This window comes from Gadus chalcogrammus, chromosome 7, assembly GCF_026213295.1.
Source record: "Gadus chalcogrammus isolate NIFS_2021 chromosome 7, NIFS_Gcha_1.0, whole genome shotgun sequence".
NCBI lineage: Eukaryota > Metazoa > Chordata > Actinopteri > Gadiformes > Gadidae > Gadus > Gadus chalcogrammus.
Window position 1 is genome coordinate 24,829,429 of NC_079418.1, and position 17,500 is coordinate 24,846,928.

At 43.3% G+C, this 17,500-nt stretch overlaps 1 protein-coding gene across 1 annotated transcript in view; it reads left to right on the forward strand.

Annotated features, from left to right (window-relative positions):
* Positions 1-17,500, forward strand: part of zbtb16a (zinc finger and BTB domain containing 16a) — a 104,274-nt gene that overhangs the window by 46,208 nt on the left and 40,566 nt on the right. The window lies entirely within an intron of this gene.

The window sequence follows — 17,500 nt, forward strand, 5'->3', positions numbered from 1 at the left end:
TGTGTGTGTGTGTGTGTGTGTGTGTGTGTGTGTGTGTGTTGGGGGGGTGCTTCAGTGGAAGTGGAGACTGCACTAGTGCACTCTTTGCGGAGGAACCTGATGTTCTCTCACCTGTGGGCGGCTTCTCAGAAACCCTGTTTCTGAACAAGCAGAGCTGCACACGGCGTGCTGGGTGGTGTGGGGAGTCTCGTGATTGCGACCCTAACTGGCCGAGTGTACTCAGCCTAGCGTCTGGAGGGAGACACATTCTGTCTGGGGTGGAGTATATATCGGTTTTTCTTTTTCTTTTTTTATGTGATTGGCCTAATGCCTGTGATTGCTTGCATACAAAACCTGCCCGCTAGCAAATATTGTTCTCTTGTAAATATTTCTACTTGCTACTCATAGGCATGCCAGCTACAAATCGAAGCCAAACCCGTGTGTTTATGTACTAACCAGTATAATAACCCGATAAAATATATAAACATAGATTATCAGTAAAAGCAAAGTCCAAAATCATGAATCCACCCCAAAAAGGCCACTTCAAAAAGTTAACATGACAATCCATTGATTCAATTCCTACGATCATATTAATTTCTTGGTGTTTATTTTCTTAACATTTGATGTAAAAGCTGATATCCAGGCCCTGATTCCTCGTATCCTAAAGACAAGTAATCTTGGTGGCAACTGGAGTTGTTCAGGCTTTAACAAAGGATTTGAAGGGATGGAAGAAGACTAATAGTGACGCTGTGATTAAAAAGTGTATTAAATGATGGAGCTGAGACTGAACATCAGTCTGGCCTTGGGTTTGGCAGCCATTCACTTCCTAATATGGCCGCGGCCTTATGTTGCTCAGAAAACTCCAGCCAATCAGAGTGACGCTCATGCTCTCTTCACTCTTGCTGAATCCGGTTGGATGTAAAGCAAAAACATATTCTAGACTAGGTTCATTCTTTTACATTGTTATTCAGTCTATTTTGGAAAAGTACTGTTTCATTGCGACAGTTTCCTAGGGGACCTCCATCACTATTTTATATCGGCAGACTGCGGCGCCCTTCTTTTCGTCATGAACTGAAACGCCCTCCCCAGAGCACTGGGTGGACCAAGTATTTCTTCTCTTTTTTTCTGGGAAAGGCTTTCAACTGGATCGAGGCCAGACCGATCTGAAGAGAGAAACAGAATGTGAAACTAAGTCTGGGAAATGAAAAGGTCTCATATTTGATAATCAGCCCATTTAAATTTATAGTCGGTGGACGCACACTGTACTTAGAATAATGTCGCTATAGATATAGAGATATGCTTTCATACAATGAACACAGTCTAATTTAAATGAATTGTATGTTTAAATATACATCATCTTCATAAATATCTTTTAGAGACGTATTTGTTCAAATGCCATATAACATTCTTGGATCTCACAGGTTTGGGTTTCAGGTTGGATAAATAGGAATTGCTTTAGTTTTAGAGAAATTATCACATAAATGCAGTTTTTATCAATTGTTTAAACACGTTTTCGGAAACTATAGCTCAATTTTTCAAAACTCTGAGAAGATAATTTTGTCAAAACTCCATAAATTCTTCCCGAAACAGATTTTTTCTACCAAACAGTAAACACAGCTATCAAATGAATACATCTTGGACTGCATCAATTAAACACTGGTGTGATCAATTCAAAACACTTGTTACATATTCCAATGTATACAATTGTTTACTGTAGAAATAGCTTTCTATTTTAAAGTTGCAATTAGGTGGTACATATAGCATAAAGACTTTTGCCATATTGTAATACAGTACTGTGAATATATCATAACTATTGCATTGACACATTTGTATCAGTATAGGTTACAATTGCATATTTGTCTGTCCAATGAGCTCCAATGGGCTAAACTCACAATCCCAGCTTCCCAGAGTTATATTGTACACCAGTTGATACTGCAACATTGCTCTGACAATACACCAATGTTACCTATTTTGGAAAATTACAGTACAGTAATTGCACTGATAAGTAAAATGAAAAACACTACAGTAAGAAAATGTTTATTTTGTCTTTCGCGGGATATAATGACGAAATCAGTACACAAGTACAAAAAGGAAACGAGGCAAATATTTACGTATTTGTTACTGTAATACAGTAAAATGTTCAGCTGAACTGACTGCAGAAAAACTGTAAATAATGACATTGGTAAAAAAAAATTAGATAAAAAAGTTAATAAATAAATGTATGATATATATAATCAAATGGATTAAACTAATACTACTAATACTTCTAAAAAAAATACATTACATTATATTATATTATTATTAAAATACATTCTTTGTTTTGGTTGCTTTTTATTTTTTCTGTCATTTTAATTATTTTTCTTTCAGAGGACATTAAAACAAACCCGCGTCTGATGTGCAGAGAGAGGGGGATGAAGCCCAGCCAGATCCTTCTCTTTCCAGAGTATTGTCCTATCGCAGCTTTAAAAACCTCTGGTTGCTAAGTAGCGCGGTGCCCCGGCGCTTCTCTAATGGTTGTGATTTGGTATTCTGCTCTGGTGCCAGGTGTTATTTTTGCAGACGAGACAAAGTGTTTTGATGGAGGGTGATTGCTGAAACGCCTGTGTCTACCAGACTGTTTTTTCTTTTTTTCTTTTTGACAGAGCGAGAGACGGACAGAGGGAGCGCGCGTGCGAGAGAGAGGGAGAGAGATAGTATTTTATGGCCTCTCCTAGTACAGTACATAGTGTGCCTTCTGCTCAAAAACAAGAACACAGTCCATTGACTTTTGGTTTCTCTAGTCTAAATCATGCCTCCCAACCCCTCCTTTCTGCAGCTTTGTTGTCACAGACAGAAAGAGCAGAGAGAGTGAGAGAGGGACACAGAGCGAAAGACAAAGCAAGAAACAGACAGAGAGAGAAAGAGAGACACATAGAAAGCAAGAGAGAGAGAGACTGGTTACGTCTGTGCATGTGTTTGTTTGATGCGTCTGCTGCTGTGTATTAAGGGACGAAAGGGCCAATTATTGCCAGGCACCACCACTTTGTTTGCTCAAGTGGAGATGTGAGTGATACAGTAGAAAAACAACATAGACGTGTTTTCTGTCTGTAGTTAAAATAGGCATCAGTCTAGGGTTCTTAAGGGGGATCAGGTGGAATAATTTGGATCTGGTCTCATGGCATCACAAAATTGTGTGTGTGTGTGTGTGTGTGTGTGTGTGTGTGTGTGTGTGTGTGTGTGTGTGTGTGTGTGTGTGTGTGTGTGTGTGTGTGTGTGTGTGTGTGTGTGTGTGTGTGTGTGTGTGTGTGTGTTGCGAGAATGTGTTGGCATGCTTGCATCACAAACATCAGCGAGAAGTAGTATGAAGGCTGGGAACGTGTGTGCCAATCGGATGCAATGTGAGACCTACTTTCCCATGGCCTCGGCCAATCACAAGTGTGATATAAATATGGAAGTTATTACAGACTTGGAATAGCTCACTCCAAAATGGCAGTGGCATACTGTAGGGCAACAATCTCATTGAGCTGGGTTGAGGCAGGAAGCAGATAACCGAAAGTATGCCATAACTATACTATAACTTTAACACACTACAATACAAATATCATGTGTGTTCTTAGTGGGTCACAAAACGGATGCTCCTGGCCCCATAATGTGCGCCCAACAATAAGAGGTAGTCGGTGTAGGAGATGGGTAGGCTGAGGGGGTCTGGTTGGGAGAGGAGGAGGCTAAATTTAAATAGTAATTGGCCGACTTCCACAAGCTTGCGGGCATTTTAATGAGTCATAATAACTTCATTTAAAACCAGCTGAGCACAAAATAGATTGGAGAGGAGCCTGTGGCTAGTATGGATTTGTATTCTTGTGTGTTCGTGTGTGTGTGGGTTTGTGCCTGCGCATGTACAAATGTGTCGGGCTACACACACACACACACACACACACACACACACACACACACACACACACACACACACACACACACACACACACACACACACACACACACACACACACACACACACACACACACACACACACACACACACACACGCGCACACATTCATGCAATGCACCATTGCATCGAGACATGTATTCAGGCCATGAACTGTTTGTGTGAGGCCTTTTTTCATTTAGATGTTTCATTTAGGATGTGAATGTTGGTAGTTCGATTCAAAAGGACACCAATGTCTACAACAAATTAATTTGAGTCCTGATTTCACCCACTCTAAACACTTAAATTGATCCAAGTTACAACATTTTTCTGTTTTAAACCTTTTAAAATGGTAAAGATAAAAATCTAATAAGCAATGGATATATTTGAAGACCTATTAATTATGCCCACGGCTAGGGGAAGATATACCGAAGAATGAATTATTGTAAATTGATGCAATCAATTCAAGAAATCAGAATCAAATATCAGCCCCTATTTTTTTTTAATCACGGGGTTCCGTGACACCAATTTCCAGGGCAATACAATGCTTGAAGTTTCCGTCTAGTGTTTGTGCGATTTCATATCCTCATATCCTCTCCAATTCTTTATCATCAGTGTTGCATCAGTTTTTCTTTAGCAGCCAAACTCAATCCCATTTCCCTTTCTCTTCCACTTTGGGACATTCTTTTATCACCAGAGAACCCTCAAAAACTCAGAAGCCGTCGAGTGAGGGGAAAAAAAAGAGAGAAAAACTCCTAATCAAGTCAGGCATTATTTTACATCAATGAGCGGTATTGTTAGCAACATCTATGCACAACAATACCCGGACTGAGGCGGCATAAACGGGAAAGATTAGGCCGTCGCCATCCAGACAGGAGACCGGCTGACCCACTTAGTGCAAAGTGAAAGCACCGTCTCGCATCTGAATTAAAATTCTCCAGTATTAAGCCAGGCGGCCAAACATTGTTCTCCCGGCATTGTTGTTTAAAATACTTCTTTAGCCGGCGATTCGATTTCTGCAGCCACTTTCCTTCATTCCTGAAATCGAATCCTGGTATGTGCGGCCTGTAACAAAACAAGACACAAGTTTGGAGTTAATCCAATTGGGATTTTTAGCATTGCAGTTGTGTGTGTGTGTGTGTGTGTGTGTGTGTGTGTGTGTGTGTGTGTGTGTGTGTGTGTGTGTGTGTGTGTGTGTGTGTGTGTGTGTGTGTGTGTGTGTGTGTGTGTGTGTGTGTGTGTGTGTGTGTGTGTGTGGAAAATCATGCAGTTGTCCATCACTTCTCCCCGGAACAATCCTCTCCATTGTGTTAGGCGTCGGCCACAGGGATTCACTGCAGGAGTAATGCAACGCTGTGTTTTATTGCGCTGTTGGTATGTTAATGAAATCCCAATGTCAAACCAGCAGGCAACAAGCACACACACACACAGCATCGCCTTGTTTTGTGTCTGTGTTTTAATCGGTTTATCTTAACCTCCAAGCATGCGACATACGTCAGTAGAAATAAAAAAGAGATAAATAATAGAAAAAATGAGTGTGTACAGTAGACATAATCCAGGATCCTAGCATGATAGCTCTACACCCCTGATGGAAAGCTAACCCCCTAGCATTTATCTCTGCCAATATTTCCTAAAACCTTTTTACTGCCTAATTAATCTGTTTGCCATTGGTTTTCCAAGTGCTTTTGTTTGCTCTTGTGTCTGCAATGCTATTTATTTATCTAGTTATATAATCTTCAGAACTTTTATTTAACTTTTATTTCCTTATTTAGACTTTGTAAACTATCAAGGGGGGAAAAGCCCCAAATGAAGAAAGCATTTTTTTTTCTTTTCTGGGGTGACATAAATCCTAAAGAAAAATAAATATTCTCTTTGGCACAACCTTTTATTGCATTTTGTAAATTGGCCAATAGCTCTGGGAAAAAGAAGCGTTTAGATACATTTCGTAACGGAGATTAGAAAGCTATGAATCCCATTTATGGAAGGGCTCCCTCATGAAATACGCTTTGAAACTTTATTTTGATTTTTTTGGGGATGGGGGTGTTGGAGAGTGAATCAACCTGACTAGAGAGAGGGGAGAGAGGGGGGGGGAGAGAGAGAGAGAGAGAGAGAGAGAGAGAGAGAGAGAGAGAGAGAGAGAGAGAGAGAGAGAGAGAGAGAGAGAGAGAGAGAGAGAGAGAGAGAGAGAGAGAGAGAGAGAGAGAGAGAGAGAGAGAGAGAGAGAGAGAGAGAGAGAGAGAGAGAGAGAGAGAGAGAATTTGGAAGTGGCCAGGATGGGCAAGGACTACTTTTATTTAGTTAATTCCACAGGGTGGTGGGCATTAAAGCAAAACGCATGGATATTGTGTTAAAACACAACAAGGCTAGTTGCCCCTGAATACTAATTAGTTTGTTTTTAGATGAGGGGAAAGACTCTTTCAGTCTGGATTTAAACAGACTTGCTTTCCCCCTCAGGCCCTCGTGAATTGTTCTGTGGCAGAGTGATGGAACGGGAGAGGGTGTTAGTCAGCCAGGGATTCCATAATAAAGATTGTTAAGACAGTGCAGATTCCTCCTTTTCTTCTTTATTTATTTTTATCCATTGCCTGCATCATCAAGCAAATAAACTATTCTGTTTGTATTCATAATTTACACTGTGATTATTATTTTTATTACAAATATTGACATGTTCGAGTAGGGTTAATGATTGGTTTATCAAACCTTCTTATTAATATCCACAATTGTGTAACCGAGAAATGAAACGATATAAATACAACGGGAGAGACGGGACGAACCCACTGAACCGTGCAATCACAGTTTGGCCTATTTCTGCCTCAGCTGATCCTACGTTCACACATGCACACTGACACACGCACCCACAGTCATGTACACATAGCCACATGCACATGACCCCCCCCCCCCCGCACACACACTTTACACACATACTCCAAACACTTCCATACTTGGCTGCCTGCCAAGTGCTGTGTCAACTCCACAGCATTAGTTTTGCAATGTCTATATCTAGGTGTGTGTGTGTGTGTGTGTGTGTGTGTGTGTGTGTGTGTGTGTGTGTGTGTGTGTGTGTGTGTGTGTGTGTGTGTGTGTGTGTGTGTGTGTGTGTGTGTGTGTGTGTGTGTGTGTGAGATTTTGCAATGGGTTATCAGTAGCAGTTGGCTGTAGAATATTTTCAACTGCATACCAGGAACCCCTAGGAAGAATACAATTATCCATAGATGATTGTATACATGGGTCGATAAATGATTAGTCTGGTTGGGAAAACAGTTTTCACAGAATATATGAACTGTGCCGTCTTTTCAAAATAAGTTTAAGATGATGTTTTTGATGACATTCCGTAAAGGAAAATATATAGATATAGAAATACATGAATCAATAAATACTACAAAAGTAATTGACCTGAATGGGGAAAAAATACTTTCGGATCATGCATGTGTCATTTGGCAATCACTGAAAGAAATGATGACCGTGTGTTTGCTGTTGTTTCATCCTCTTAATAGCACACCAATTTTAAAACGTTGTCCATAATTGATACGATTCCTCGTTTGAAGCCTGCACTTGTTAACTTTTTATACCTCCGTCGTTTTATGAGAAATACCAGGATTTTGCTTTCCAGTTGTGCGAGAAATAAACAAGTATTAAATCGATGCACCTGATTGCAGTTAAGATCGAAGAAGATAAACTGCATATTTCAGGCATTTCCTCTCTGCTGACGGGTTAGCCAGTTGGCTGTCCCGTCAGCTCCAGATGCCGTTGCATGACTCCCCGCACCGGCATATGGTCTCAACTTTTCCATTCTCAGAGTTCAGTTCCCGCTCTGTTCCCAATAGTTGTTTACAACAAACAACTTGGAGCGAGTAGGCCTATTGCAGGCACTGTAGTAAGAGCAGCCAAACATGCACATGGCTTATTCCCTAAGACCTAACAAAAGTCCTTTAGTTGTGATAGGTTCACCGAACTTGAAAAACATAATTCTATTCCCTCCAAAACTTGCATCACGTTGCATCATCCCAAGTTCTGAGGGGCTTGAACTGTTCTAAAGATCCTAAAGGTGAATTCTCCTGGTTTTTCTTTCTCTTTTCCAGCGGTATTCTTATACCCCGGTGTGTCTGAGCCTTTTCTCCCTTCCCCCCTCACAGACACACCACCCACCCCTAACCCCCCCTCCACACACACACACACACACACACACACACACACACACACACACACACACACACACACACACACACACACACACACACACACACACACACACACACACACACCTCCTTTGGCCCTGCAACTGCAGCCTTAATAAACCCACCACTGCCTTTGACAATGTGTTACTTGAAAGCAGGAAATAATGGGCCCTAAACACTGAATCTTTACAGGTTATTGACCTGTGCAGGAACGTTGAGGGGAGGCCAGAGGCATAGCGGGGAGCACAGGCGAAACGCACAAAAATTCCATTTCATGTATCTTTTTCAGTGTGTCTCTCACTTGTACTTTGACTGTACCACATACCCTGCCCCCCGCCCCCCCCCCTACAAAAACCTATCAAACACGGGAACAGAGGAAGACTATTGGAGTGCGACCGAGGGATTAATTATCTATGTAAAGAACGTTGAGCCGCATACCTTGAAGGGCGCAATAGGAAGGGATAGGGATTATCATGATTATTGTTCTCGTTGATGGGCAGGCGCAGCAGCGTCGTGTGCATTTCTGGGCCTTTGTTGCACCGGTCTTTTAACCACAGAGCCTTTAGCATATACAGTAAAATAACAAAGGGGGGGGGGGGGGGGGGGGGGGGGGGTATTTAATGTGCTGCGTTCAGCCAGATGGGTTCTGGTGTGCTCACCTTTATCTAGTAAACCCTGACCACCACCACCACCACACACCCCCTGCCCCACTCTCTTTAAACTATAAATGCATTTACAGCACTGTAAAACGGGGATGTCTATGGCCACATTCCCAGCAGATGGCTCGGCAACGGCTCTGCACCGGCTGCAGGGGTGAGGGTTCAAAGCCCGGTCACAATTTTAAGTATCCGTGATACCCGTTTATTCCCGTATTTTCTTTTTAGTTGTTCTCTTTCCCCCTGATTGAGTTTGCGGAGTTTCTCGACAGTTTAAGTCTCATCTTGTGTTACACATTTTTTTGCGGAGGGGCTTTTTTCTCTTTCTTGAATGCTGCACGAGCCTTTTGGCAAGGTATTTGGCGTGCACATGTTGCTGCACAGCTTTGATGGCACGCACACAACGTCTGTATCGGAGTGTGTTTATCTCTGATTTGAACGCCCCTACGGCGCCAGGAGGGCCCGAAAGAGTTGGCAAAGCAGCACAGAAAACAATAGGAGAGAGTAAGACATCCTCACAGCTCCGCCTGCTCTGTACCACAACATTCAGTTTTCTCTGTCTTTTATGTTTGTTTGCGTGGGTCCTTTTTTGGACAATGGTTGCTGTTTTGAGAACTTCACGGCCAACTTAGACAGACAGACATCAATGTAATCTCAAGCTGCGTTTTACATTTGGAAGATCTTTCTATGAATCATAGAAACGTTTCAATCAGAATTATATGTGATACAATGTTGCCTATCAGCACTACCATGCTTAGAAGTTGAGGCCCCAGACTGAACGGCTGCTGGAGTGTGAAGTTACACAAGGAAATGTCCTGATGAGTCAGGCTGCCTAAGGTAGGATATACTCATAATAAAAACAAAGCTTCGTTGGCATAATGCTTCTCCGTCGTCTCTTTCGTGGGCATTTCATCTGCGTCTTTTCTTTCCTGTGCGGGTGGGAACCGTTGTGGGGGGAACGTGTTTTTATCTCGCTCGGATGTGCACTCGCACCTTTAGTCCTGTGATGCGTATTTCACGCACGGTTGAGGTTGAGCCCTTAGAAGAACAGACCTGGACAGACTTGTAGAAGTTTTGCAACAAATCCCACCGACCCCAGTCCGCCTCAGAGCCTCGGCGGCTGATCAGCCAAAGCCCAAACACATGGCACCTTTCACCTTCCAGATGCATGTGTGTGTATATATATGCGTGTGTGTGTGTGGTAGGGGGGGTTGGTCTGGAGAGCCGATTCGAAGCAGTGGGTTGCCTCGAAACATTTGGTCAGTGTCTGGCCTTCTGTGTGTTTACGTGTGTGAGAGTGAGTGTGTTAAGTGGGGTTAGGACGCGGGGGGGGGGGTTTGTCTGGCCTTTGTGGGGCTGGGAGGGAGGTGGGTTGGTGCTGTGTTGCACCCCTGCTTTGAAAAGACATTGACCCGGGTCTAGGGACAACTTCTTCATATCTGCAGGTCCTGATCACTGATGAAAGTTGCGTGGGGCATGTAAGATAAGGGGATGCAATATAACATGATCAATGTTGTTGGATACCGTCTTCTTCGTCAGGGCTCAACGATGAGCCTGATGGTGATCGCACAGGCGGGGGTTATAGTTCAGCATAGCGCTGCAGATCAATGTATTAGATCTGACGAGGCAGCTCTGACGAAGGGGAAATAACATTGAGTAAGTTCACATTGTTTTGGTGGGCAAATCATTTGCACGCAGTATGTGTGTATGATGGCGAGAGATATAGAGCTGTGTAAAAAGGAAAAAGTCAAAAAATAGATAAGATGAGCTCGGTGTCCCGGCTGAACAGATGGAACAGAGTTTTTGTGCACTTGAGCACTAGAAGAAGAGGAAGAAAAAAAATGTATCAAAGTCGCGATGATACCTCAAAAGACGAGCGAGGCTTTCATGTGAATTCATCCATTTTGAAGCGGAATTCAATTTTAGTGTGTGTGTGTGTGTGTGTGTGTGTGTGTGTGTGTGTGTGTGTGTGTGTGTGTGTGTGTGTGTGTGTGTGTGTGTGTGTGTGTGTGTGTGTGTGTGTGTGTGTGTGTGTGTGTGTGTGTGAAGCCTTTCATGATGCCGCGCGTTTATGCGGAGCGAGTCAATATTTGTCTGCTTTGCCGCCTCCCCAGACATCCTTTGGAGCAACAGACTGCAAAGCTGTCAAAAGCGACCTGAATATTCTGTCTTTATCTGCTCCCTTGCTGCCCGCGCCCGCACAAAACACCCTCCCAGACACACACCCACGCTGTTGCACAGGATCCTCGCTCCTGTAGATTGTTTGTGGGTGTGTTTGTGAAAGCGCCTGCACACATGTCTTGTCTGTTGCCTCGCTGCCTTGACCGCGTGTCTTGTGTAAGCGAGCACCCTCTTTGCTGTCATGGAAAGCACTGAATATGATTGCTCACATGAGAATTGCATATAGTGTCTATGTCTCTCGCTGTTGTTAACTCTGTTACTTGGGATCTCTTTTTTTATTTTTTATTCGCTTGTGTGTGTGTGGTTGTTTGTGTATGTGTGTGTGTGTGTTTGTTTGTATTTTCGTCTGGGTGTGTTTGTATGAGCGAGCGTGTGTGTGTGTGTGTGTGTGTGTGTGTGTGTGTGTGTGTGTGTGTGTGTGTGTGAGCGAACATGTGTGTGTTTGTATGAGTCCGCGAACATGTGTGTAGGTGTGTTTGTGTGTGTTCCCGGGACAGTGTACACCTACTTGAGCACAGGGAACAGGGAGTACCGGGGCCACAGCCCTTTTCATTTTTTTCTAGTTGGCAGCCTCTGTGGCTGTTGTGCCACTGATAAGAGGCTGGTGGGGGGGGGGGGGGGGGGGGGGGGGGGGGGGGGGGGGGGGGGGGGGGGGGGGGGGGGGGGGGGGGGGGGGGGGGAGAGAGAGAGAGATACAATGAGAGAGAGACATGAGAAAAATGAGGGAGAGATGGAGAGAGACGGAACAGAAAGAGAGAGCTGGACTGAAAATGAGACAGACAAAGGGAGGGACAGTGAGGGAGGGCAAGGGAAAGGGAAGGAAGGATGGGCCGAGGGGGAGGGACGGAGGGACGGAGGGACGGAGAGGGAGAGTGGTGTCTACTTGTGTGCCAGTTCTTTTTGTTTTTTTAAGGTGGGTACTGTCTTATGTAACCTAGTTATGTAGCTCAGCAAACAGCCAAAAAAGGTTGTTGTTGTGGTGTCCTTGCTTGTCCCCCTGACTGGGCTTCTTACACACTGTTATCTCGGCTCTCTCTTTCCTCTCTTTAATATTTCCTCTTCTTCCCTTCCCCTATCTTTTTCTATTTTTCTGTCCTGGAACATTGTCATGTTGTTGAGTTATTATTTATATTTTTTTATCTGATAATTGTCAACAAAATGGCGGCACTGTTTCTGATGCCAGTGCTGCTTGCCAGCATAATAATTGTCCACAGACCGTTTTGGTCAAAACAATCCGTTGTTTTTCAATCATATTGTACAAAGGGGAAACTGTGTATTCCAAGAAAGATTAGACACCAGAAACACGGTTACTGTTTTTCAACATTATTCTATACAGATCCCAAAAACGAATGAGAATCAGAAGATATCTGCAAATACCTGTACCCTGCTTGAGGTATAGATATATACTAGATGTAAGGAAAATATTTTTGTAAATAATGAAGTGTATCCATAGTCTTCCAGCAAGTTCCCTGCACAAAAACATTCTTAACGGAAGGTTGTTTTTCAGGAATATTAAAAGATGTGGGTCAATAAGGTTCTCGATTTTTTTTTATTCTACAGAGACGGGAAGGAGATATCTGTTGTGCGACTCGTATCATTGGAATGCAACGGACAGCAAACATTAGAATTCCTTTAAAAGGCTCTTACAGAGAGGCGGTATTCAAATATCAGAACAAAACAAATAGAGCAATTATCTTTGTGTCGGATGGGGGGGGAGAACGTACACTGTTGAATGGGATGAGGTTTCTCAATGGGTCCTTTATGAGATCACATCAGCCGACACTGTGTGTGTGTGTGTGTGTGTGTGTGTGTGTGTGTGTGTGTGTGTGTGTGTGTGTGTGTGTGTGTGTGTGTGTGTGTGTGTGTGTGTGTGTGTGTGTGTGTGTGTGTGTGTGTGTGTGTGTGGGGGGGGTGTAGGGTGATGATTGTTTGTCTCTAGGAATTTGGACAGATAGTTGAGGGGGGTTTGTCTATTGGTAGTCATTTTATTTCTCCTGATACTTTGTGTTGAAATGGACGGTAACCATGCAATATCGACTAAATACTATGTATTTTGGGACCCGATCTGTAACTTGGTCTTCTTATTAAATTTGCAACTGCAACATAAAAAGGATCTTTAGTATTGTCCAAGGCTGCTTATTCTACTGAGATAGCAAGAATGGGCATAGCTCGTTCTGGCGGGACACTTAAGTCATGCGCCCCCTATCAGCTGACAGCTAACTCTGGCTCATCAAACACACGTAGAATCAATCTAAAGGCCCTCCATCTCAAACACACAATCTGCGAAGTTAAGTGTGCCCCCACCACTACCCCAGCCTCCACCTGCTCTGGTTCTGCTCTGTATTGCATTTAACCTACACAATAGGCTGAGAGATCGGATGTACCCAATTGGGGATTGTGTAGTGCTCCCTGTTGTCAAATGTTGACAGAATTTGACAACAGGGAGCATTATGCAATGATTGTATGCTGTTGGTATTCCGTATCTAACTGTATCTCATGCTTTAAATCCTACTTAAAGGAGCACCACTAAAGAGTGAAACCATACCGCTAAACTCAATTGTAATACCATTTCATGCAATGAATGGTTCAATCCAAGACATGAGTGACTCCTGAAAGAAAATAATTGAAGTAAATCCATGTCTTTGAAAGCGTTTTTCAGTGCGTTCAACCTTGCGCTATTAGGAATCCCAATCCCAATGATTACATGTTTCCAAATATCTTAACACATGCAAGGAAAGGGACATAGGGTGGTTGGTGCATAAAAGACAAGAAGCAAGGAAAGGGCTGGAGGCTATAGATAATTCACATATCCTAAAGTAACATGAGACGTTGTGCTTCTCACTTCAGATAATGCATAGGCCATCTCCGATTGCAGAGGTAGGCCAGAGTTAAAATGTTAAATTCGGAAACCTACACAGGATGTCACACGTTTTTTGCTTACCTCCTCTCAACAAACCATCGAGACTATGCTTACTCGACGCCTCGCAGTCAGGCCTATATGTTCTGACGGGGGGGGAAGTGAAAATGGAATACAGCCTCCATGGCATTTGGCACCTGACCTACACACGCACACACTCTTGACAAGGCTCTTAAGATGTTATGTCAACTAAGGGCTGAATCTGTCGCAACGTGATGGATAGCTGGTAGTCAGCAGCGCAGGCGGAGGAAGCTGAACTGCCGTTATTGCAGCCCCTTCCTGCTGCCACCACCGATCTGATGTATTTCCTGCTTTTGCACGATGTCTTACAACACTTTCGCGTGTCACAATTTTTTCAGAATTGTTTATTATTTACGAAATTGGGATAGCACCTAGAAACGCCATTCATTATCGTGTTCACCACTTCCTTAGCGACCTAGGTTTTGCAGGAACGATTTCACATAGCACGGTTTGTACAGTATTTGTGCAACCATGTTGGGGTTGGAACTAGAAACGGCATGCATCCTCGTGTTAACCACTTCCTCAGCACCCTCTTTAAGCAGGCACGTGGACATCCATGCTTGTGGGTGTGTGTGTGTGCGAGGGTGTGTGTGTGTCTGCAAGGGTGTGTGTGTGCATCTGCGAGGGTGTGTGTGTCTGCGAGGGTGTGAGCAGACGCCTGGAAAAGAGTTACGGTTCACGTAAATTAGGAGCCTTTGCCTTTCCCTGCCTGCCACCCGCCTCCACTCTTACTTCCTAAACTAACAAGTTCGCCTGCTCGAGGCCAAAGCGACAGGCCCCAGGATTTATCACTTTAATTTGGTTACCCCGACCTCCTGCACCCCACCAAGCCTTCAGCTTGGCTGGCAACGGCCTCTCGCTGGGTGGCTGCTCCGTTGCGTCAAAAACACCAAACAACACGACTGAAAACAAGAAGTTTGAAGGCGTTGACCTTCGGTAAGTTAGGGCGCCACACGCCTCCGTGTGGGGGGGCCGGGCGAGGGCCTCTTTATTTCAAGGGCGATTTATGTCCTCTGCAATGCAAGCCCGGGGCCCATCGCTTCGCACTAAAGTCCCAGTGCAGGCCCATTTATTTATCACATGTTGCGCCGGCGGCTTTAAGGTGTCCGGAAAGACTCATGGATACAGTGTCGCTGGCCGCTCCCCTCTCCCACACATGGAGGTTTGATCCGCCTGATGCGTTTTCGTGTCCACATGACTTATGATGTCATTGTCTTACTATTTGGAGAAAGTGAATATTCATCCCTGAAATATGATATGAGGATGTCAATATTGCGGTATTTCCCAAAAAATATATATTTGAAATCGCCTAGCCCTACAACCAACATGTATTGAATCTTGATATCCTCTCCGTCTCTTCTTCTGTCTCTCACTCGTTTTAATGAACTGTACATGAATACAACTAGTAGCAGTTTTCAATATTTGTCGCTCTTGCATGCACCAAAAAGGCGGCATTTATATACAATTCTATCAACAGCATAATGTCAAAGTAATAATGATAATGCTCAAGAAAACAAATTATTTCAACAGTCCACCACCTCCTCACCAAACACGTTGAGCTAGAGAACAGCAGTTACATTAAAGCTGGCAGACAAGTTGCACACTCACGTGTGTGTGTGTGTGTGTGTGTGTGTGTGTGTGTGTGTGTGTGTGTGTGTGTGTGTGTGTGTGTGTGTGTGTGTGTGTGTGTGTGTGTGTGTGTGTGTGTGTGTGTGTGTGTGTGTTATAACCTGTTGCATAAGCACTCAACTGGCAAGCACACTGTGTCATACAGCCTGCGTGTCATTTCTGCTTCTGGTAGAGCAAGCTCAATACAGTACAGCTCGTCCCCCACTGGTTCTGTGGTTGCAACACTCCTTCCTTCCTACTTGGATTTTTTTTTCCATCCAAGAATTTACTTCCTTGTTTCATTGTGTGCTTTCTGTAATCTTTCTCGCACTGGCTCGGTCTCTCTCTTCCTTTCAAAGTCAAATGAGCTTTATCGACAGAAAAAATCAATATAGGTGATTCAAGTTTTGTTTACTGGAGAACAAGAAAAGAGATACAATTTAGCAATAAAACAATTTAAAAAAAAAGATGTGAGGAGGAGTGGAGGTATATCAGATTATCCACTTCATCGGGCCTATTCTTTGAGTCGTTGTTTTTTAATAACAAAGCAAAAGTACCGGTAAATAGAATATATCTCCACAAGTGCACGGGTTATGATAGCCCTCTAGTACTTTGATGAGTACCTGGGTAATTATTGAATGCCAATAAAGTGAAGTCCAGCAAAAATATTGAGGTTTTAATAGAGGTAGGTTAGGTAAAATCTGGAAGATGTCTTGAGAACCCAATGCTTCTTATTTTGTTCGGGGTTGGAATTTTCGTTTTTTTGTTAGCTAAAAATGGTTATGGTAAACTTAGGGTTGAGAATCAAATCTTTCTTGTGGTGTGTCACATACAGTACCTTGGTTTCTCATGGAATGAATTGCCCTTCAACATCTTGCATTTGGGAGGGAGGGTCTTTTCCCGGATACGGGCCATTTCAGGATGAAGAGGTTAAGAGGGAGCAACTATATTAGGGGCTTCTAGGTCAGCAAAGTATTTTCTCATGGTAAATGTTACATTTTACTCTGGTCAGAGATTGTATTTTGGACAAGAATTTGGTTTTTATTTTCTATATTTGCTGCAGTGTAGCAGTAAATGTTGTTCTGACTCCCCCTTGTTCTGTGCGGCAGAGTTGACGAAGCCTGTCCTCTCCAAGCTGTTAGGGGCTGCCTGTCTGCACAAAATTAGTTCTTCCTCTGTTCGTGTACATGGTTGGTCAAATTGTCTTCTGATGTGTACTGTCTGGGAAGAGCCAAATAACATGGGAGTTTGCTTACATTTTTTTTTGTGGAAGATCCAATAGTCCAGTAGTCCAATTGCTAATTAATTCATATTTTTCTTGAGCTATAATTTGGTAGGGCCAGTTTGTGTGAGGGCTGTCCTGAGGCTCCTAAGAGGAGGTGAGTCTCAGGACTAGCTGGTTTAGAGGACTCCTCTATTTGTTCGCCTCCTGGCAATGGAGGGCTTAATAATGGTAGGAATTGGGCCAACTTGCATTTAAGCGTTATGGAATTTTATTGCTCTTTTTTTTTAATGTTATTTAAAAGAGGAAATCTGCCGAAATCGGCTCGGCATCCATCGTTGGGGGTGTTCCTCTGTACTGATTCATACTAATTCCAGCATGCAGGGCTCTGATTGCCAGCCGACCCCACAGCGACATAAAGTAGAATTGGTTAGATTATGGATTTTTATATTTTGAGCGAGATTGGAATAGATACATCCAAGTTAGTATACTTTTCTCCCCTTCTCCCCTTTGAAATCACTGATGGCCAGGTTGAAGTTCCTTGTCAAAGTGATCATTTTTGTCCCAAATACATATACTAGTATTTTTTTTACTGTCAGCTCAGAAATGACCTATATTGTTTTTCCTCACATCTGGGTGTCTTTTATAGAAGACCATGATTCTGCTCTTATCCAGGTCAACTATCAGGGCCCTGGTCTCCCAGAAGGTTTGCTGAATATCTAATTGCTGTTGTAAGGTTTTCTTAGATGGGGGAGAATACTATAACATCATCTGCAAACAGTAGACATTTGATGTCCGTGTCCGAAAGAGTGAGACCAGGTGTACACGATTGTTT